Below are 23536 nucleotides of genomic sequence, written 5' to 3'. Positions count from 1 at the left end.
ATACCAAAATCAAAATCTCATCCAAAATAAACACAAAGTTCCATGATGGTCTGATAAGGTAACAGAATTAATAAATATAAAATACTCCGTAGGGTGACGACAAGAAAATTTAAATAAACTCAACAAAGTTAACAAACATGACCGACATCAGAAGGAAATTAAAAAAAAATGTTCTTACTATTATTAGAAATTGATACTTTAAAACCTCTATACAAAATATCTGAAAATTTTTAAAAAAGTAATTCAAGGAAGAATTATTTCATAAATGAAATATATATCAGATCTCTATAATAATACTCCAACACAAAAAATATGGGAAAAATTCTGGAAAATAAATGGTATTCATGTTAAACCACCTAGACATGTCAGATTAAAAGATGGAAAAAGAATACTTGATCCGAAAGAAATAAGTAATATAACAGGAGAAAACTTAGCAATTGTAAGTAGTGATAAAAATTTCGATGAAAACTTCCTCACAGAGAAAATACTATGGAGTTATTAACAAATTTTGAAACAATAGAATATGTATATAATAAAAAATTTAACAAGGAAGAACTGGAATATGCTCTAATGAACAGCAATAAATCTCCTCCTGGAGGTGGCAATAACTGTTTTGAAATGATCTGCCAATTAGCACCCTCGGCAAAGTCATGCCTATTAGTTTTATAATGGATTATATGGAATCGAAATATGTTTCCTGATTAATGGCGTAAAACTATAATAATTCCTGTCCCGAAACCTGGAAAAGATCCCAGTATAATGTAAATAATTACACACCAATTTCTGTTACAAGTTGCTTATGCAAATCACTAGAGAAAATAGTAAATGCTAGTATAGCGTGGCACATTCGAGAAAGTAAAATTTTGACTCCCACTCAGTTTGGGTCACAATGTAACAGATCTACATTGGATTCTCTAGCTAACTTAGAAGACCACATACGCTGAGGGTTTGAACGAAAACAAATTACTGTAGCTGTCTTTTTTGACACTGAAAAAGCATTCGATACTACATGGAGGTATGCAATATTAAAAACGTTACATAAAACAGCATCCACGGACATTTACCTAGGTTTATCCAAAACTTCTTGACAGATCGCACTTTTCAGGTGAGAATTGATGATTCTTTGTCAAAAACATTTCCACTTGAAAATGGTATTCCACAAGGAAGTGTCCTTAGTGGTACACCGTTCACCTTAGCTATAAATTATGTCAGTAATAATTTACCTGCTGGAATTAAAAGTAACCTGTATATGGATGATTTTGCATACTATTTAGCATCTCGCGTAAAACATGTAGAACGATTCATTAATAAAAGTATAGTAAAATAAATGAATGGGCTTCATCTGTAGGCTTTAAATTATTCATAGATAAAACTTAAGCAGTCATATTGTATAAAAATAAAATGTGGAAAAAAGTGAAGATATAGATAAAAAATCAGAAACCATAGTATAACAACTGGCCGAATAGCAAAATTTCTGGGATCAGTATTTAATACTCACTTGAATTGGGAAGCCCACCTCTTACATGAAATCAAAACGTAAAAGTGCATTACATTAAATCTAATTAAAAAAACTATCGAACACTACAGTATTTGGGGAGCAGATAGACATACCCTTGCTAGACTGTATAAAGCAACGGTGCTGTCTAATTATGGAAGTGAAATATATGGCTCAGCATCTGACGCAGCGCTGAAAACTATAGACCCAGTTCATTTCGAAGGCCTTAGAATATGTTCAGGAGCCGTTAGATAATCACAAACCTCATCTTTACAAGTTGAATGTGGTGAACTGCCATTCTCTTTCCATAGAGAATTAATAACAATGAAAAGTGCCCCAAGAATTCAAACAAGTGATTCACCAACCAAAAACTTATTTGAACTAAGAGATGTTTTTATAAACAATCATTCACCTTTCCCTGTTTGAGCTAAAAGATTGTTTGAGTCACTGAATACAAATATACAGTTGCCTTCAAAAGTAAAACCACCTCCGTTTTGGACTATGGATAAAATGAGAATTTGCACACACTTAAAATACCTATCAAAAAGTTACCATTAAACCCGAGAACACCACAAACAACACTCTATAGAACATATATAATCCGAAAAGGTCCAAATTACGAAATATACACAGACGGATCTAAATTACAGTTCCAAATTACGAAATATAAACAGACGGATCTAAATCACAATTCCAAATTACGAAATATAAACAGACGGATCTAAATCACAATTCCAAATTACGAAATATAAACAGACGGATCTAAATCACAATTCCAAATTACGAAATACGAAATATAAAAACAATTCCAAAGACGAAATATAATAACGGATCTAAATCACAATTCCAAATTACGAAATATAAACAGACGGATCTAAATCACAATTCCAAATTACGAAATATAAACAGACGGATCTAAATCACAATTCCAAATTACGAAATATAATCAGACGGATCTAAATCACAATTCCAAATTACGAAATATAAACAGACGGATCTAAATCACAATTCCAAATTACGAAATATAATCAGACGGATCTAAATCACAAAACGGAGTGGGATATGCCGCAGTTATCCCAAGACAAAACGTATCAGTTTTCTCTACCAGATAATGCCTCAGTATTTACAGCTGAGTTGTGTGCAATAGCATCAGCCATAAAAATAATTAAAGAAACGTCATTCAATAATTCTGTGATTTTTAGCGAATCAAGAAGCGCTACAAACCAAAAACTAATACTGTACAACGAATTAAGTTTTCACTCCAAAGGTTGTATAATGATGGAAAAAAATATTGAAATATGTTGGATCCCTGCCCATGTAGGCATTAAAGGAAAGGGTGTTGGAAAATGGAGTTCATCATATCAGAGAAATGTCAACATCCCCATTAGTGACCATATAACATTATAAAATCGTCATTGTCAATAAATGGCAAAATATATGGAATGAAGAACCTATGAATAATAAATAAACAGATAAAACCGTGTTGGAAAATAACCATATCCTGAGTGCTCAGATGGAAGTAGTGCTGATAACATTTAAACATGTGTTGTGTGAATGTCCAAAATATAACCAACAGCGGTTATCAAGTCTTGGAAATAAATCGATGGGTGAAACTTTGTCAGAATCTTCAACACTTTCAGTAATCACAATTCTAATATTCGTAAAGAGCTGTAATTTTATTGATAAAATATAAAAAGTAAATAATGAAAATACACAAAGGCGTTTAATGAATAAAAAAAAAGAATTTTAACACACTTATTCTGACTGTTATCATCACTTACATTTTTTTGAATTGTGCGGACGGAAACATGAGTAAATGTATTTAATGTCTGCGTGTGTTTCAGTGTAAAAGCATATGCTTTTGTACGTATATATTTTAAAAATGTCATTTTCAGTTGGACCCAGCGCTTGGCCAATGACCTAGACCTGGTACTCCATTTCATCCTAATCCTCCGGGCCAGCCCTATGAGAGCTGATAATCAGCTCAGTGGTCTGGTTAAACTATTTTATAAATAATAATAATAATAATAATAATAATAATAATAATAATAATAATAATAATAATAATAATAATAATAATAATAATGTAGAATCAAGATTAAATGCACTGCTCGTGTCCTTGACCAACTGAGTTAATGTAACTTAAATATTCAGTATTTAAACTGATTTTTTAGAAAATGCATACCTGTGACATGTTGCGACAATATTTTCGGATTACGTTTAATATTTCGTTATTGAGATTAAAATAATTCTTATACTGATATTACAAAAATTGAATTCATCTTTCTAATGCAGGCCCGCTGTCCGTGTCATTAGTTTTCTGGACTCCACATGTCCCCTTCGATCTAACGATGGTATAACCTTTGTCCGTGCTATTTTGTAACCACATATTTTTTGTTAAATAATCTAAAAATGCCAAGGTTACTCCGAAAGCTCATTTTTGTAACCAGTTGAATTTAACGAATGTTGACTTCTCACATCGTAACAAACTGCTTGATGAAGCTAAAACCTTTTCGACGGTAATAAGTGGCTGACTGATTTAATTTCATCTTCATTGACATTTTACTAATGAAGATAAGCGAAAATACATTTTGTGAAAGCGCTGCCAGAGAAATTTAAACATGTTATCCTACGCAGTTTGCTTACCTCTTCTAATACTAGGATTTACAAAATAATGAGAGGGTGTTTGAAGGTTTTATGAAAGGGTGACTCGTGCAAGACGTCATGATTTTGCTGTTGAATCAAGCACTTTATGCATGCCAGTCTCGTTAAGGTCAATAGCTTGTACTTACTTCTTGTATACATCAACATGCGATGTATAAATACTCACCCTGGCGGAACTGCCAGTATTATGCCGTACAATATGATTGGTTCAAGAAAAGTGAGGTCTCAATGTCTACCAATCTAATGAAAGCATCATCAAGTCACCTGAAAGGATGTAAATGATGTAGAACTTTAAAGTAAAGATAAATTTGTTCCCGGGCCTCACTGATTAGAATCATTCGGACAATAATGGATAATGTTAGTAATGATATTTCACACATCTCGGCATTCTTGGCACAAATGGTACCGTTCCTGTTGATAGTGTCAACATTGTATTTCATGAATGAGGCAAATAATATACCCCGTGGGTTTTTGGGGAGGGTCTTCTTATGGAATCACGTGAGTAGTGACGTGTAAAAGTAATCGTGTATATTGTGTCTAATTGTAAACCCTCTGAGAGACAAAGACAGCCAGATCGATTAGCGGCTGTTGGGTCTTCAATTACTAGAACACATTTGAGGTAGTTCGTCACGCTTCACCTTTACCCCTCGTAATAATATTAACTATTTTTCTGCACGATCGTATATTGGACAGCTGTATAGTAAATTTAGTTAGTTGCGTCATATCTAGGGCAGAGAAGAACCATACTTTTCTTCCAGAGAGAGAGAGGATGTATGAAACCAAATATTTTCTCATTTTATAGTCTTTACAATATCAAAACAGTTCGTGACTCTGAAATACGTTTTTTTTTTCATTACATTCGGATACAAAACCCGTTGGCTTCAGCCATACCCTGCCAGAGAAAGTAATGGCTTTATTATTATTATGATAATAATGACAGCAGAAACACTATTGAGCAGGGTAAAAAACACACAACCATTCAATTGATGTTACAGGCCTGAAATATGGCTGAAGTATTTATTTGTAGTAGATTTTGAGGAAAATTGCTGGCCGTGTAAATATCCAATATGGCCGCCATTTTTCAAATGTCCGCCAGACGACCCCCGTAAGTGAAATTGCCAAAATGTCCTTTATATTCCAAATAAGTTGATTAGAGCGACAATTAATATACTTTTTTTGCCATGGCAAAATATTGAATTTGATGATATGAAAACATATATACTGTATAATATGGTATTAACCCACTTCCCGCCTGTCTAAATCTGACAAGGATACAGAATGGAATACAGCGTAGTCCATTCTTTACATTTGCACTTTCTACCACCTCACTCAGTTTAGCCTCCACATTTGTCAATTCTCGCCAGCTTTTAGAAATGGGTGTAAGGCTAGTCTAGGTTTGTTTTCACTTGACTTCTTGTTACCATCACCCTCGACTTTGGGCCACCTTGGCATGGTGAGGGGTTCTTAAACCCATGGAATTCATTCCCGGACTCGAGTCCAAGAGTCCTAGATACATAGTTACTTATTAGTTTGGATTAAATCTTGTGGAAATTTCCATTTTGGGCTAAATTTATTTGACCTGATAAATAGGAAAAGGTATCATAGCTGGGACTGGAGTTTATATCCAGGATTGGAGTAACTGAAATTGTAATTTAATTGAAATGTAATTAATTACACATTTTTAAGGTAACTGTAATTGTAATTCTTTATTTCTATTTAATTGTAATGGTAATTGCAACTGAATTTTTCAAATAAAGTAACTTTATTTTTCATTATAATTGAGTCACGTTTTTATAAAATAAAGTTCGAGTTTTATGTTTCAGCTTTATTTACTTATAAGCATTATAATTTTCAACACGGTACAGATACTAATAATTCACTTAGGCAAATCATAGGATGAAAAGTATTCATGTTAACGTTAATTTCTGCAGCAGGTCTAAAATTTTAAAGACGTCTCTTTTGTATTTGCACTAAAGCTTTTACAAGTTACAACTTACAACTGTTGCATAAATTGATTTTAAAAGGAGACCAAACTCACGTATATGTTCTTTTTTGGAACAATCTGCATTTTGTTTGTTTTTCTTCCATGGGAACAGGTGTACGAAATATAATTGCGCAACAAACTGGATTTATGTATTTGTAACTGTAATTAAAATTTTCAACTATTAAAAGTGAGTAATTATAATTATAACCGTATTTGGTATTTTTCCATCTTTGGAATTGTAGTTGTAACTGTAATTTGATAACAGGACAGGTAATTATAATTGCAACAGTAATTGACATAAAGCAAATGTAATTACTCCAAGCCTGTATATCTGAACCTAATAATGGGAACTATGGAAGGATCATCAATCACCTGAAGGATATCAGTGGGAATATTCATGTTGATACCTCAAGGGCGGAGATATCCTGCAGAGCTGGGTCTTGGATTCCAGGTGTGGTCTGGTTGTGGGGATAGGACTCTCGGCATTCTGTCCGGTTTGCCCACTGATATGATTAGAGTGGGGGTGGTTGTATTCATGCAATACTATCAGTCCCAACAAGCAGGTTTGGCTTACACTTTAGCCACCCTAACTGTGTTGGTGCCAGCTCTGACTGATGCCACTGGTAGAAGAATAACCTCCATGCAAGGCTGATTATATATTTTTAAGATTTTTGGGTTTATTTATTTTTCCCCCTCTTACTGTTCTTCATAATTAGTAATAAAGAATCTAAGTACTCATGAACCCCTTGATACCCCTTTGGCACATACGACGACCTCTGCACCCTCCTGGTAACCTATGCTTGGACATGACTAGGAAACCTTCTAGTTTAATTACACTGGAACCCTATGCCTCAGCATGCAGCAAAGGGAAATGCACCATAAATGTATACGAAATAGTACCAGGCATATTGGCAACCTTTTCTTATGATAAGAATTTGGCCTTTAATCTGAAAGATTCCAACTGTGACATTTTTCACGTGTACAGCGACATTGTGAAGTGTTGTCTCCAAGAGCCTAAGATATCATCTGAAGGTCGGGGAAAACTGACAGTAGAATCAGCCTCAGCAAAAGTGTGAAAAATTACAAGCATTATCGCACCTTAGTGGAGTTAAAGTAGACTGCTCAGTAAATGCGTTTTGGAATCACTCCAAGGGAATGATATTTGCACCCCAACAGATGCAGTATTCAGAAGGGAAACTTGTAGAAGAATTAAAAGATCAAAGCATGATGTAGAGTTGAAAGAATGAAGAAGATCAACAGAGCCTTAATTCCAATTCCAAATTTAATTATGTTCAAATCCAACCACAATCCTAATGTAATAAAAGCAGTATGGTTATGTTTCAAGATTAAGCAATATATAACAAGCTCAAGGAGATGTTTTATTGTCAGGAATATGGTCATATCTTAGTAATTTGTAGGCAAAAGATACAAGGCAAGCCTGCCACATGTGATCAGTGTAGTGAACAGAGCTTGGTGTATGCTATAAAACACCAAAAATGTATATCTGTGAAGAGAATCATCCACCCTTTTCACAAAATTGTGATGTGTATATTATGGAAAAAGAAATGCAGACATTAAGGCTAACTAAATGCATCACATTTGCAATGGGTAAACAGAAGGTATTAAGCCAGTATTTTAGACCAGATATATCCTTTTCTAGTACTGCTGTTAACAGAAGAAGCGTAAATGCTACCATAAGTCCTTCCTTGGGTAATGTAAACAGAAGATCAGTGGTGCCCTGTATTTCTACCTCTTTGGAGGTTTGTTCCAGTAATTTGTGGCACTCCTGCCTCTTGGGAGGTTGTGCCAGTTGTTTCTGACACTCCTTCCTCTTTGGAGACCATACCAGATATGCCTGGAACTACTGCCTCTCTGGAAGCTGCACCAGTTATACCTGGTGCTTCAGCCCCATAAATAATCAGACCCCTTCTGTAAAATAAAAAAAAAAAGCTGGTGCAAGGCAGTGAGGTAAAAGCACTTAAAAGGGGTTCTAGATTACCAGCCACAAAATTTAAGTAAAACCCATTCGTTTTCTCCAGTTGCATTGTCAGGGATTAAAAACTAAATGGAAAAGACTAGGTTGCTCATATCAGAAGTGCCTCCTATATAGTTTTGCACGAGACTAGGATTGGTAATAATATATGTCTAAACCCAGGAGAGTATACAGTCTATCATTCCCCTTATAACATACATATATGAATGCATGGGGTGTAGCTTTTTATGTTTGTAATGACACCTACAAAATCATGTTAGTATCCAGTCTACTCTGCAAGTAGTAGCTGTGCAGATTTATCTGCATGGAAAATATACAGTATGCTCTCTGTATCAACCAACTAGTGAAGTCTTCCCCACTGATGAATTTCAATCCATTATCCAACGGCTGCCACATTCCTTTGTATTCTCGGAGATATGAAGAGAAGAAACCCTATTTGGGTTGATATTGTTATCAATTGAAGAGGAAATTGCCTGTGTTACATCACAGAAAGTGAAAATGTGGGAATCCTAAATACAAGGGTCTACACGTTTTCATGTTTAAACAGGAACATTGCCAGCAATTGATTTATGTATGGCAGACTTCAAATGGAGAGGGATAAATGATAGATTTATCAGCGATCACTTTCCAATAGTAATGAATGTATCTTCAAAACCTCCATCTTCAAGGTTACCTAAATGGAACATTGGGTAACATTCATGGAAAACAGCTCGACAGATGACTCGGCTGATGACTTTCCCTTTGTATATAATGCTCTTGATTTTTTCAATACAATTATATTTCAGCTGGTCTTCAGTCAATATATAGTACTTCAGGCATATTTATGCGCCAACCAGTTCCCTGGTGGACTCGTAAATGCCAGGAAACTCTTAGAACTAAGAGGTCAGCTTTCACCCGATATTACAGACGAAAATGTGAGTATTACTATATTGAATTTCACAAATCAAGAGCTCATTTCCGCACGGAAATTAAAAGGGCACAAAAGGAATCTTGGTCAATTTTCATTCAATGATTTTCATATCATTAAAAGTAAAAAAAAAAAAAAAAACCTGACTTTAGTTTTGAAGACTTAGAAAAACAGCTGGAATATTTACTCCTTGTCAACTTCCAGTTATCAAGATCAATGGTTGTGTAGTAGAATATCCCCAGTTTGTAGCAAATGAGTTTGCTAATGATTTTGCTAATGTTGTAAAGAAAAATGATGAGAGACCATATTCTGTTCAAAGAAGGGTAATGGGACAGGTAGAAATTGATATTTTAAAACATTAACAAATGAACAGTACAATAGATCTTTTTACTATGAGAGAATCTGAATCAGCCTGAAGTAAGGGTAGTGAATCAGTCCGTGGACTGGACGATATAACATACTCATTGACTACGCATGCACCAGGAAATATCAAATTCTTCATATTAAAGCTTACAAACAGAATTTTTTAAGAACATATCTTCTCTAGGCTATGGCACATGTTAAAATTACTGCCATTCATGAAACCAGGGAAAGAGCCTTTCAAGGCAGAATTATCGTCCCAGTGCACTGACATCATGTCCGTGTATTATTATTGACACCAGACCACTGAGCTGATACAGTTGAAGGATTTGATTAAAATAGAGGTCTAGTCAAGCGCTAGGACCCAACAGATCATCCGATACTAAGATGAATGAATTAAAATTAAATTAAAAACTGCACATAGGCACATGATACAATAAATACATTTACTCAGACTTCCTTACATACATACTAAAACGGTATATTAAAATTCAGAATATAAATTAAACAAAATTTTAAAAATTTTTTCTTTTTGTAAAATTCAAATGTTAAAAGGATTTTTAAATATTTTTATTATTTACTTATTTTTATATTTTGTTAATTAAATTACAGTTCTTCAAGAGCATCAAAATTGGAATGATTGAAAATGTGAAAGATTCTGACAAAATTTCTTTCACTGACCTATTTCCAAAAGTAGACATTCATTGTCGATCATACTTTGACATTCACATAACACATGTCTGACCGTTACTATTACTCTGCATTCTGAGCACTCGGGAGCCGGGCCATGTGGGCTGCTCATTAAGTGCCCATGTGTCAGACGAGTATGGCCTATTCTGAGGCGTGTTAAAATTACTTGTGCGTGTCTCTCTCTTTGATATGATGAACTCCATTTTTTAACATTAGGTTTTATTTCTTTCAGTTTATTACTTTCCAGGTTCTTCATCCCATATATATTGCCATTTATTTATGATACCCATTTTTATGTGAGTTACATAATCAGTAACTGGGATATTCACATTTGATCTTGTCATGTGAGTTACTGCTTTAGCTGCTTGTCTGCTGCTTCATTTCCTTTGATCCCTACATGCGCAGGGATCCAACATATTACTACATTTTTTCCATTATTATATAATTCATGTCCGTGTAAGATCATGGAAAAAATATTTAATATACGTTTGATGTGGTACTTGGTACGAGTTAAATAATTGTCGTCTGCTTTGTGCAGCAAATAGAAATATGGAGTAGCTATAGGGTCCTCATTATCACCAATACTCGCTAATATCTGTATGGAATATTTTGAGACCAAACTAGTTCCTAATATTAATGTCCCTAACTTAAAATTGAAAGGTTGGTGGAGATATGTGGATGATATTTTTGCCATTCTGCAGGGTGATGAAAGTGAAAGAGAAACTTTTCTAGACGAACTCAATAGTTTTGATAAAAACATCCAATTCACTCTAGAGAAAAATAACAATAATAAACTGCCGTTTTTAGACATCTTGATAGAAAGGAAAGAAACAGAATATGAATTCAGCACATATAGAAAGCCCACACACACAAACTCGTATAATCATTTCTTCTCTTTTCATAGTCATGATATAAAAATAGGTGTTTTAGCAGGTGTATTTCTTAGGGCAGTGATAACGTGTGACCCTTGTAAGATAGATAAAGAAATAAATTACATTGATAAAAGCTCTGATACATTAGCATACCCGGAATGGTTCAGAAAAAGGGCACTCAACAAAGCTAAGAGGATTTTTCACAGGGAAAATGCAGAGAGTACATGGAATACAGAAAACAAGAAAATAGTTGCCCTCCCTTATATGCCTAAAATGAAACAAATTACATCAAAAATGAAAGAAATTAAATATAAATTTGTGTATACCTCTGACAACACCGTAAAAAACAAAGTATGTTAAAATAAATTGGAAGAAGACATTAATGCAGATGATATGGGGGTTATACATAATTAATTGCAACAATTGTGGAGACAAATATGTAGGTGAAACAGGCAGGGGAATAAGGACTAGAATCCAAGAACACAGAAGGGCAGTACAGCTCAACTCATAGGGGAGTGCTATAGCTAGGCAATGTTGGGAAAAGGACCATAGGATGGATTTTAAAAACAGTAGGCTTATATACAAAAGCAATAACATCAGTCATAGGAGGGTAGTGGAAGGGGCACTCATCAGAGAGATTAAAGTGATAGAAGGAAACAAAGGATTTACCTCAGAAGATCCCATAAGCCAAGCTTCAATATTAAAAGAAGCTAAGACCGACCCTTCTGACCTGGAAGTTAGGTATCCTACCCAGCAGACCGACGGTGACCACTCACTTACTGCAAGGGTTAATCCCACTGACCATCAGATCAGGATATCAGACCGACCGGAGGGATTAACAACTCTCAAGAGAATGGAAACCAGGACAGCCATCATATAAATGACAGCACAGGGAGAAGTTCCAGAAGATTGCTGGGCCTTGAACCAACCTGATCACCTTCACATCTCTTGGAAAAGGGTCACTGTTAGGATTTACAAGTACTCGAGATTCAAGTAATATGTAAATATTTACAAGTAAACAAGTTATACACAAAAATCTTGTGGGTTTCTCTTTCCATTATTATTATTATTAAAAATGTTTAACCAGACCACTGAGCTGACTATCAGCTCTCACAGGGCTGGCCTGAAGGATTAGGATGAAATGAAAAGTCTAGGCTAGAAGCCTAGCACTGGGACCAAATAGGTCACTCGTTAATGATGAATGAATGAAAATGAAAATGAAATTAAAAGCTGTAAAAAGGCATACACTTCCGTACTGGAACACACTCACACAATAAATACATTTATATTCATGTTTCCATATATACTCACTAAAAAGGTATATTAAAATTCACAATAAATTAAGTAAAATCTTAAAATTTACTTTTAAAATTCATTATAAGGATTGATTGATTTTTTTATATTTTATCAATTAACTTACAGCTTCTCATGAACATTAAAATGGGTATTACGGAAAATGTTGAAGATTTCAACAAAATTTCTTTTATCGGTCTATTTCCAAAATTTGATAATCGTTGCAGGTTATATTTTGGACATTCACACACTAAATGCTTAACTGTTATCAACACATTGCAATCTGGGCATTTGGGAGGAGGGCCACATGGACTGTTCATTAAGTGTCCATGTGTCAAACGAGTATGGCCTATTCGAAGACGCGTCAGAATTACTTGTGTGTGTCTCTCTGATATGACAAACTCCTTTTTCCTACACAGGATTTTATCTCTTTTAATTTATTGTTTTCCGGTTCTTTGTTACATATATTTTGCCACTTACTTACAATGACTGTTTTTATATATCTTGTATAGTCGCTACCCATGTGGACCACTTCTTTAGCTGCTTTATCAGCCTCTTAATTTCCCTTAATCTCTACACGGCAGGGATCCAACATATTTCAATGTTTTTTCCTTTATTATGCAATTTATGGAGCAAAACTTTATATGTTCTAGAATATTATTTTTTTATTATAGCTTTGAATAATTTCTATAGCGCTTCTGAAGTCACTATAAATCACAAAATTATTACATGAGACTTCTCTAATTATTTTTATGGCTGATACTATTGCACATAACTCAGCTGTAAATACTGAGGCATTATCTGGTAAGGAGAACTAATACGTTTTATCTGGGGATACTGCAGCATATCCCACTTTGTATTGTGACTTAGATCCGTCGGTTCTTATTGCGTAATGTGGATTTTTTCGGATTATATGTTCTATTGTATGTTCTCTATGGTATTCTGGAGTATATGAATGACTTTTTGAGAAATATTTCAAGTGTGTACAAATTCTCATTTTATTCATTGTCCAAGGAGGAGGTAATTTTAATATTAAAGGTAATTGTATATTTATATTTAGTGACTCAAACAATCTTCTAGCTCTAATTGGGAAAGGAGGTGGCTGATTGTTTATAAAAACGTCTCTTAAATCAAATAATTTTTTGGTTGGAGAATCATTTGTCTGAATTCTCAGAGCACTCTTCATTGTTACTAGCTCACTATGGAGAGGCAGAGGTAGTTTGCCTTTTCAACTTGTAAAGAAGATGATGGTGACGATCGAAAAGCTCCTAAACATATTCTAAGACCTTCATTATGAACTGGGTCTAACGTTTTTAGCTTTGCGTCTGATGCCGAGCTATATATTTCGCTTCCATAGCCAACGATAGACAGCACTGTTGCTTTATACAGTAAAGTAAGGGTATGTCTATTGGTTCCCCAAGTAGTGTTCGATAGTTTTTAATTAGGTTTAATGCTCTTTCACATTTTGATTTCATTATGTTATGTAGGCTTTCCAGTTCAAGTGAGTATCAAATACTAATCCCAAAAATTTTGCTGTTTGGCCAATTGGTATGGAATGATTTCTGATTTTTAAATCTATTTCTTCACCTTTTTTCCACTTTTTATTTTTATAAAACATTAAGGCTTGAGTCTTTTTTATAGAAAATTTGAAGCCTACAGATGAGGCCTATTCATCTATCTTTACTAAATTTTATTAATGATTCGCTCAGCATGTTTTATGCGAGATGCTGAATAATATATGGCAAAATCATCCATGTACAATTACTTTTAATTCCGATAGGTAGATTATTACTGATATCATTAATGCTAAAGTAAACAGTGTTCCACTAAGGACGCTTCCTTGTGGAACACCATTTTCAAGTGGAAATGCACTTGACAATACATCATCAAATCTCATTTGAAAAGTGCGATTTGTCATAAAGTTTTCGATAAACCTAAGTAACTGTCCACGGATGTTATTTTTATGTAACATTTTTAATAGTGCATATCTCCATGTAGTATCATATGCCATTTCAATGTCAAAAAAGCTGGCTACAGTAATTTGTTTTCGTTCAAATCCTCTTCGTATGAGGTCTTCCAAGTTAGACAGAGAATCCAGTGTACATCTGCTACATTGTGACCCAAATTGAGTGGGAGTTAAAATTTCATTTCCTCGAATGTGCCATGTTAGTCGAACATTTACCATTTTTTCTTGTAATTTGCATAGACAACTAGTTAAAGAAATTGGTCTGTAATTGTTTACATTACTGGGATCTTTTCCAGGGTTTGGGGACAGGAATAGCTATAGCTTTACGCCATTCATTAGCAAATAAATTTCAAAGCCATGAGTGGTTATAAAACTCTAATAAGTATGTCTTTGCCAAAGGTGCTAAATGGCATATCATTTCAGAACAAATACTCTCACCTCCAGGGGCACATTTATTGCTGTTCAACAAAGCAAATTCTATCTCTTCCATATTAAATTTTCTATTATATATATTATCTTCTATGGTTTCAAAATTTATTGTTATTAATTCTATACTACTTTTCTTTGTGCGGAAATGCTCATCTAAATTTTTGTCACTACTTACTTTTGCTAAATTTCCTCCTATTACATTACTTATTTCTTTAGGATCAAGTATTCTTTTCCCATTTTTTATTATAGCATGTCTAGGTGGTTTAACATGGGTACCATTTATTCTCCTGAATTTTTCCCATATTTTTTGTATGGGGGTATTATTACAGAGATCTGATACATATTTCCTCCATGAAATGATTCTTCCTTGAATTACTTCTCTTTTAAATTTTGCAGATATTTTGTTATATAGAGGTTTTAATGTATTAATTTCTAATAACGATATAGTAATTTTTTGTAAAGTTCCTTCTAATATCGGTAATGTTTTGTTTATTTTATTGAACTTTCTATTCAAATTATCTAATCGTCTTCCAATATGGTGTTTTATTTTTATTAATTCTGTTATTTTTGCAGACCACCATGGGACTGTGTGTTTTGTTGGATGAGATTTTGATTTTGGTATTGCTTTATCAGCAGCATTTTTAATGAAATCAACTAGAAATTTATTAGTTTCATTATGGTCTTTTAAATATTCAAATGGTGGGATATTCACAGTGTGTTATTCATATTGCTCCCAATCCGTTTTATAAATATTATATTAAGGGACATGCTCGGTGGGATTATTTTGTAATAATGAAATTAATATTGGGAAATGATCACTTGTATGCAAGTCATCAACTGTATTCCAATCCAATCTGTCAACTATTTTTGTTGTACATAGAGTTAAGTCGATTGAGGAAAATGTTCCATGTGTTTTAGAAAAATATGTCCTGATTTCACTATCATTTATACAGCACATGTCATATGAATCTATGAATTCTTCAGTTTTACTTCCTGCTCTATTTGAGTCTGTACAATTACAGTCCCACATCAGGTTGTGGGCATTAAAATCACCTACCATTAATGTAGGTTCCTTGGCATTATTAAGTAAGTTTGTCAAAGTCATAATTTTTATTGGGTTGGTTGTATAAATTATAAATTGCATAATTATCGTTTTTAATTCGTATTCTAATACTCGATATTTATAGATCAGTAAAGTTTACAGGTACTTTGTCATAACATACTTTGTTATGTACATATATAGCAGTAACTAAATTTCCTTCGTCTCTACATGTAGATATTAAGGAATATTTACCTACTGTTGACATTGTTTTGTTGACATGTTGTAAACATACTATCATTGGTTCATATTCCCTTAGTAAGGTTGCATTTCTCCCAAATTTAATCTGGTCTGTAAACCATTTACTTTCCATTGCATAATATAATTACTGAAAGTATAACGTTAGTGTGTTCAAGTGTCATTTTATTTTTGTGGATCATCAATTTGCATTTTTTCTAAAATCTTATTTACAGTATTTATGTTTTTCTTTATAAGACATTATGTGTCCAATGCACATACAGCCCTTTTCGTGGGTGTCTAAACTATTAGTTTCTTTATTTCTGTATCTTATAAAATTTCGTATTATATAGTGTTTGATAAACTGTCCTTTGTTATGCTTTTGTTTTTGTTGCATAGTTCAGTGAAACATTCATTACATCCACGTGTGTTTTCATGTGTCGTTTCTTCGTTTACTCTTGCTGCACCTATTACTGGTGATGGAGTAATCTCTTCTCCCATCACATAATCATTCTTGTCAGTGGTTTGTTCCTCTACTATTTCTTTGATATTCTGGGTATCTGTTTCCATTTGTTTTATTATTACTTTAGGAGAAAAAGGTACATTCTTATAATTTTTTTTTTATGTTCTTTCTTTGGGTCTCCTGCCTTTATTTTGATGGATGTATCTCTAATGATAGTTGGTTTTTTTGTTGGTCTTGGGTGGAGTTCTCTCTAAAGGCCTCTTTTTTTTCTTTAGTTTCTAATTAATCATAACTATCTTCTAATATTTCTCTGGTGCTTGTATTATCTTCTAGTGTTTCCATTTCTCTTAATATCTCAAATGAATTTGAACAAACATTTGTATACTTTTCTTGGTTCTTTGCTATATTAGTTTCTTCTTGCAAAGTGGTTATTTTTCTTAGAGATAATCTATCAGGGTTTTGTTACTCTTATCTATTTCCATTTTTGTTTCACTGTTTGGTCTAGTTACAGTAAAAATATTCGTTTCCTAGCGGGATCATGCATTTCTCTAACTTTTAATTCTAATTTGGCCTCTTTTATAGGCATTCCTGTCCTTTTCTGATTAGCCTCTTTTATAGGCATTCCTGTCCTTTCCTGAAGTAATTTTAATTCTGTATTGTATATATAATATATACAATCCTTAGATCTTGCATGGTGATTTTGTCCACAGTTAACGCATTTCGGTTCACCACACCTCCACTGTGTGGTATGTTTGTCACATCCACAATATGCACATATAGATTTATTGCAGCGATTTTTCTTTGTATGTCCATACATACTACAGTTTTGGCACTGTCGTGGTTTTGGAACATACGGTCTCAGTTCTCTGCTCTGGCCCATGGTTTTAATTTTCGAGGGTAATTCATGGCCTTTGAATTTTTCCTTTGCTATTCTCAGTGTTTTACCATTACTCCATCTACTGGCTATGTTGTATATTTCACAATTTTGTACATTGTTGTATCTTTTTTTAAGGGAATCCAGCAATATATTTTTTTCTACGGGTTCTTCATCATTATTAGGGAACACTATGGTACTACCCTGTACACTTTTCATATTGTCATGTTTTTTTTACATGTACCTTTCTATCGTCAATATTTTTTTATAGTCAAGTAGTTTTCTGATTGATTTTTTGTTGTGGTTTCTACCAACCACATCTGATCTTTTATTTGTCTGAATGACATTTCAGTAGTTGAATGTCGATTCAATAGGAAGTTTTCTAATTTCAATGCCGATATTTTCTTCTCTGGTTCTGAGGTTAGGAATCGTGACAAACTTCCACTTCCAAAGAGGGAGTCGAAGTGAGTCAAGGTTGGGTTAAGATATCTGGCTTTTATTGGTTTGCTTTTTATTGGAGCATAAGGCTCCAGTGTAATTACATTAGTATTTTTTCTGATTTTTCCAGAGAGAGGTTGTCAGAGGAGGTTCCAGCGGTTGTCAACAGTGCCAAGTCGCTACCATCAAAGGGCCCAGGGGTACTTAAATCTTTAACACAACTGAGCATAAAGATTGAAGTGAAAAAAAAAAAAACTGAAAACCTTAAAAAGATATCATCAGCCTTTCATGGGGTTTATTCTTCCGCCAATGGCACAAGTGAGAACTAACTTCCAAATGTCCGCTCCCTCACAATCTTGGACTCTGGGTTATCCTTTTTTACGAGAGTCCAGGAGCATATTCTTTTTAATTGGTTCGTGGAAGCACAATAGTACCCTGAATGCTATTCATTGTGTCATTTTTTTTTATTTTTACATTTATACTATCTATTGTTGTTACAGAATGAAGTCCTCTGACTGACTTCTTGTTGTGGCTTCTGTAAGCCACATCTTTACTCTTATATAAATGACACTTCTGCTATTGAATGCCTGTTTAATAAGAAGTTTCTGGGCTGAAATCTTCCATTCCGTTTACGAAGTTAGAAACCTTGACTAACTTCCACTCCCAAAAAGGGAGTCGAAGTGAGTCAAGGTTGGGTCAAGACGATATTCACTTTTTTGGGGTGGCTTATATGGCAATAAAGTTTTAATACCGCCACGATTTTTATTAACTGAGCTTTCCTGGGGATAGTCCATTCCCATGCCAGAAGTCGTATGAAGATTTGGTTTATTTGCCATGCAATGAAAAAAATAAAAAAAATTTGTCCAGGATGAGGTCCCTCTCACCAAGGAGGCCCAAAGGGGGAAGGAGCATCAATGTCATCGTTACTCCGTCAAGATAGGAACCAGCACTGAGGGCATGGTTTGACATAAAAATTTCCCTCGCTTGACCACATCAGGTACTCTAGTTTTAGGAGTGGAGCGGCATGCCATCCAATTCCACCATCCTTAAGTTAAAAGATCAGTGAATCCCGTATTCTAATATCATGCCAAGGTCGTCAACGAAAGAGGAAGAAGGAAAGGGGAAAATTTACAGGAGGAGGAGGAGTAAAGGAGTTATAGATCCCAATGTTCACTTAAATCCACAGCAGAGTAGGCGTAAATTACAGCTGCCAAGTTTTCACCTGTTACATTAATTATTTCTTCCGGATCTAGTATTCTTTTTCAATCTTTTAATATGGCATGTCTAGGTGGTTTAACATAGGTACCATTTATTTTTCTAAATTTTTCCCATCTTTTTTGTATGGAAGTACCATTAGAGAGATCTGAGACATATTTCCTCCATAAAATTATTCTTCCTTGGATTACTTCTTTTCTGGATTTTCCAGCCATTTTGTTGTAGACATGTTTTAATGTATCAATTTCTATTAGTAACATTGTAATTTTTTGTAAATTTCCTTCTAATATCGGCAATGTTGTATTAATTTCATTAAATGTGTTGTTCAGAGAGTCTAGTCTTCTCCCTACTGAGTATTTTAGTTTTATCATTTCTGATAACTTATCTGACCACCATGTAACTTTGTGTTTGGTTGGATGACACTTTGACTTTGGTATTGTCTTCACTGCAGCAATTTTAATGAGCCGACAAATAATTTATTAGTTTCATTATGATGTTGTAAATTATCGGAAGGTGGAATGTTCCTGTTGTGCAATTCTTATCGCTCCCAATCTGCTCCATTAATGTTATAATGAGCTTTAAAAATATGTCCATTATCACTTTAAGAAAAACAGAACTACGTACTCATTTTTTTTTTTTTTTTGTATAACCAACAGAAGAACTGGAAATCTGTTCTAATAAAATCACGCTCCATATAATTCAAAGTATGGCGAATTACCAGATGTACTGAGCAGCTGATAGTAGGGAGACAGTATCACAGCAGTTCCTTTCTGACTCTCACCCAATGCCAAATATGCCATCATTTTAGGATAATGCAGGACTTACGAAATGAGCAGTCAACCAGTCCCTACAGACTATTTACGTCTCATTCTCTTGACATGGAATATTAATAAAAAGACAGAGCAAATGAAAATCAAGAGGAAATTACAGTTTTGAGGTGATCAAAGAAAATCTAGTTCATCTTGTCAATAGCACTAACTGAACATAGACCTCAGGAAATTCCAAATATTAATTAAGTTTCTATCATTAATGTGTGTGTGCGTATGTGTCCTGTATATATACCTGAATCACACTGGGACCGAACCCTGGTCTTTCAAGTGAGAATCCAGGGTGTTAGCAATTCGTTCGCACAAGTCATAAAAGAAGTTGGAGCCTATGTACTATGTACCTGCGATTTTTCCATGAAAGGTGCCTAGCACCTAACATGCCAATGAATTTTACCCAACTTCCCGACCCAGCAGCAAATGAATTGCCATCATTTCGTTCGACTTATTGCTTCACCATGAGATATGATGGAAATAAACACATAGGAACTTGTTTCTCTGAAATTAATTTCTGACTCACACCGGCACTGAACCCCGGTCTTTCAAGTAAGAGTCCAGGTTGTAGTAATCCATGTGCATAAGTCATAAAAGAAGTTGGAACCTAAGTACTACACACCTGAGGTTTTTTCCTGGGAAGGAGCCCAGTGCCTAACATACCAGCGAATTTTACCCGACTTCTTGACCCAGAAGTGATGACTTGCTTACATTTCATTTGACTTCCCTTTCACCATGAGATATGATGAAAATGAACACGTGGGAACATGTTTCCCAGAAATAAATTTCTGATCCACATTGGGACCAAACCCCGGTCTTTTGAGTGAAACACATTCCCATGTGTTCATTTCCATATCTCACAATGAAGGGGTAAGTCGAATGAAAACTTGGCAATTCATTCACTGCTAGGTCAGGAAGCTGGATAACATTTGCTGGTATGTTAGGCACTAGGTGCTGCCTGGGAAAACCCTCAGGTACCTAGTACTTAAGTTCCAACTTGCGGATGAATAAGTAACGCCCTTAACTCTCACTCAAAAGACCGGGATTTGGTCCTGATATGTGTCAGATATATGTCTGTGAAACATGTTCCCACATGTACATTTCCACCATGTCTCACAGAGAAGGGGTAAGTCAAATGAAACGTTAGCAATTCATTCACTGCTGGGTTGGGAAGTTGAGTAAAATTTGCTGGTATGTTAGGTGCTAGGCACCTGCCCAGGAAAAACCTCGGGTATGTAGTGCTTAGGGTCCAACTTCTTTTATGACTTATGTGGACGTAGTGCTAATGCCCTGGACTCTCACTCACAAAACCAGGTTTCGGTCCCATTGAGAGTCAGAAATTTATTTCTGTAAAATGCGATCCCATGTGTTCATATCCATTTGTATCCATTTATGTATGTGTATGTGTGTGCGCGTGTGTATGTGAGATATAAGATACATATCTATTATTATATATATCTATTATTATATATATATATATATATATATATATATATATATATATATATATATATATATATATATATATATATATATATATATATATATATATATATATATATATATATATATATATAATAAAATATATATATATATATATATATATATATATATATATATATATATATATATATATATATAAATATATATATATTTATTTACAAATATTACTGCTGTTAAGCCTCGTAACTTTTGATTGTAAAAATATCAGCCTGACTGAGACCGGGAAAAGACGTTGTCTAGATTAGAAGCGTCTTCAGTTCAAACTTTAACGTCCGTTGAAAAGGATAGGTAGCATTCAGCCATTTTTCCCCTATAGGAAAATTCCCATATCAGCCTTAAAAATAGGTGGCCCTAAGGTCCTTTTTTCCTTCCTACCTGTCTCTCTTGGCGAATGTTTTTAACAGAACGTAGACGCCTAGGGCATGGCTGTAGGCCTGTTTTTGACCTAGGCCGGTCAGGGAACTTCAGAGAGACTGGAGCATTCGAAGAGACCACATGTCCGACGGGCCTCTTCTCCTTTCTTTGTCTATTATTCTATTAGTGAAGTGAAGAAGCAATTGCGAAGACTCCTCTCGGCGGTGGTTTGTGCGCACAACGTTCGTCCTAAGGTAAAAGTCGCTTTTGTTTCAAAACTTCGCCCATTCTTTTTATCTTTTTTTCTGTATTTCGCATTTCTTTTGTTTCCTCCTTCATCCCCCACTTACTGTATATGTGTTTACGAAGTCTAGATTAAGCCAAATTATTTTATTGTTAGCTTCCCCCCGTTATTCCAGTACATGCCTTGGATTTAGGTAAGCAAACAGTTAAGTCTCGATGTAATTTTTTATGCCTAGCGTCCGAATGTTTGGAAGAACCGTTGCGTTTGAAATCTAAAATTCGTCTCAAATATTCTTGTTAAGGTTAATTACCCTTAACTGGCGACCTTTGGCTAATTAACGACTGTCTTTGAGGTTAACTTTTGGCTTCAAGTGGCAGATTACGTGTATTCTTGGTCTGCAGGGCCGTAAAAATTACGTAAATTGAATAATACATGATCAGCCAAGATTGTAACAATATATATATATATATATATATATATATATATATATATATATATATATATATATATATATATATATATATATATATATATATATATGCACTGGGAGAAAGGGAGCTGGGGATTGGCACGATACATGTACACATCGTTACTTTACTGGGGTCTAAGCGATGTCAGGCAGGGCAGCCGATCAAGGCTACGGCCTACCCCAACGCCAAATCAATGTCCTTCGAAAAGAAGGCATCGTGCTTACCCCATATAAAAATGGGAAAAGCACGTTAAAACGAAGAAGAATTTATATTATATATATATATATATATATATATATATATATATATATATATATATATATATATATATACATATACCACATGTATATATACATATATATACTGTGTATATATATATATATATATATATATATATATATATATATATATATATATATATATATATATATATATATATATATATATATATATATATATATATATATATATATATATATATATATATATATATATATATATATATATATATATATATCTATATATATATATATATATATATATAAATATGTTATATATATATATATATATATATATATATATATATATATATATATATATGTATATATATATATGACTGAATCCCAGACACGTGAAACACAGGTAATAATCTTCACTTGTTTCGCCTTAAGTCTTCTGACACATCTTCAACACAAAATGTTGGAAAAATATGAAAAAGGAGGAGCCGTACACTCATGAAGAAGTGCAGCCAGGGCTCCATTTACAAATTTTCCGTTGCAATTCAGGAGGGCTCACTACCTTCCCACTGGGCACAGTTAAACTAACTTCCTTAAAATTTATAGATTTAACATGTTGGGATAAATGGATGGACTTCGTGCCTTTCATGAAAAATATTCATATTCTTAAATATGCTTTCTTGTGTAAAATTGGATAGTATATTTTTATCGATAACAAATACAGGCGAGAAATTAAAACATGCTAATACCGTAACAGGTAATATATTATCAAGAGCAAAATAAAGGTTTTTCATTAACACAACAAATCATTAAAAAAATCCTACATGTAATACCATTTGGAAGTAATTTCAAAGATATCCCCATCTCTATTAGAATAACTTATCGAATTCACTTAGCACCTGAGAGCAAACTGGAAGATGAATCGAAAAGCGAACAGAACAGCACGAAAAATGTGTAAGATAAGCCAGTAAACAGCCTATGCAATTAAGGTT

The sequence above is a fragment of the Macrobrachium rosenbergii genome, chromosome 21 (assembly GCF_040412425.1).
Source record: "Macrobrachium rosenbergii isolate ZJJX-2024 chromosome 21, ASM4041242v1, whole genome shotgun sequence".
NCBI lineage: Eukaryota > Metazoa > Arthropoda > Malacostraca > Decapoda > Palaemonidae > Macrobrachium > Macrobrachium rosenbergii.
This window is presented reverse-complemented; position numbering follows the sequence as displayed.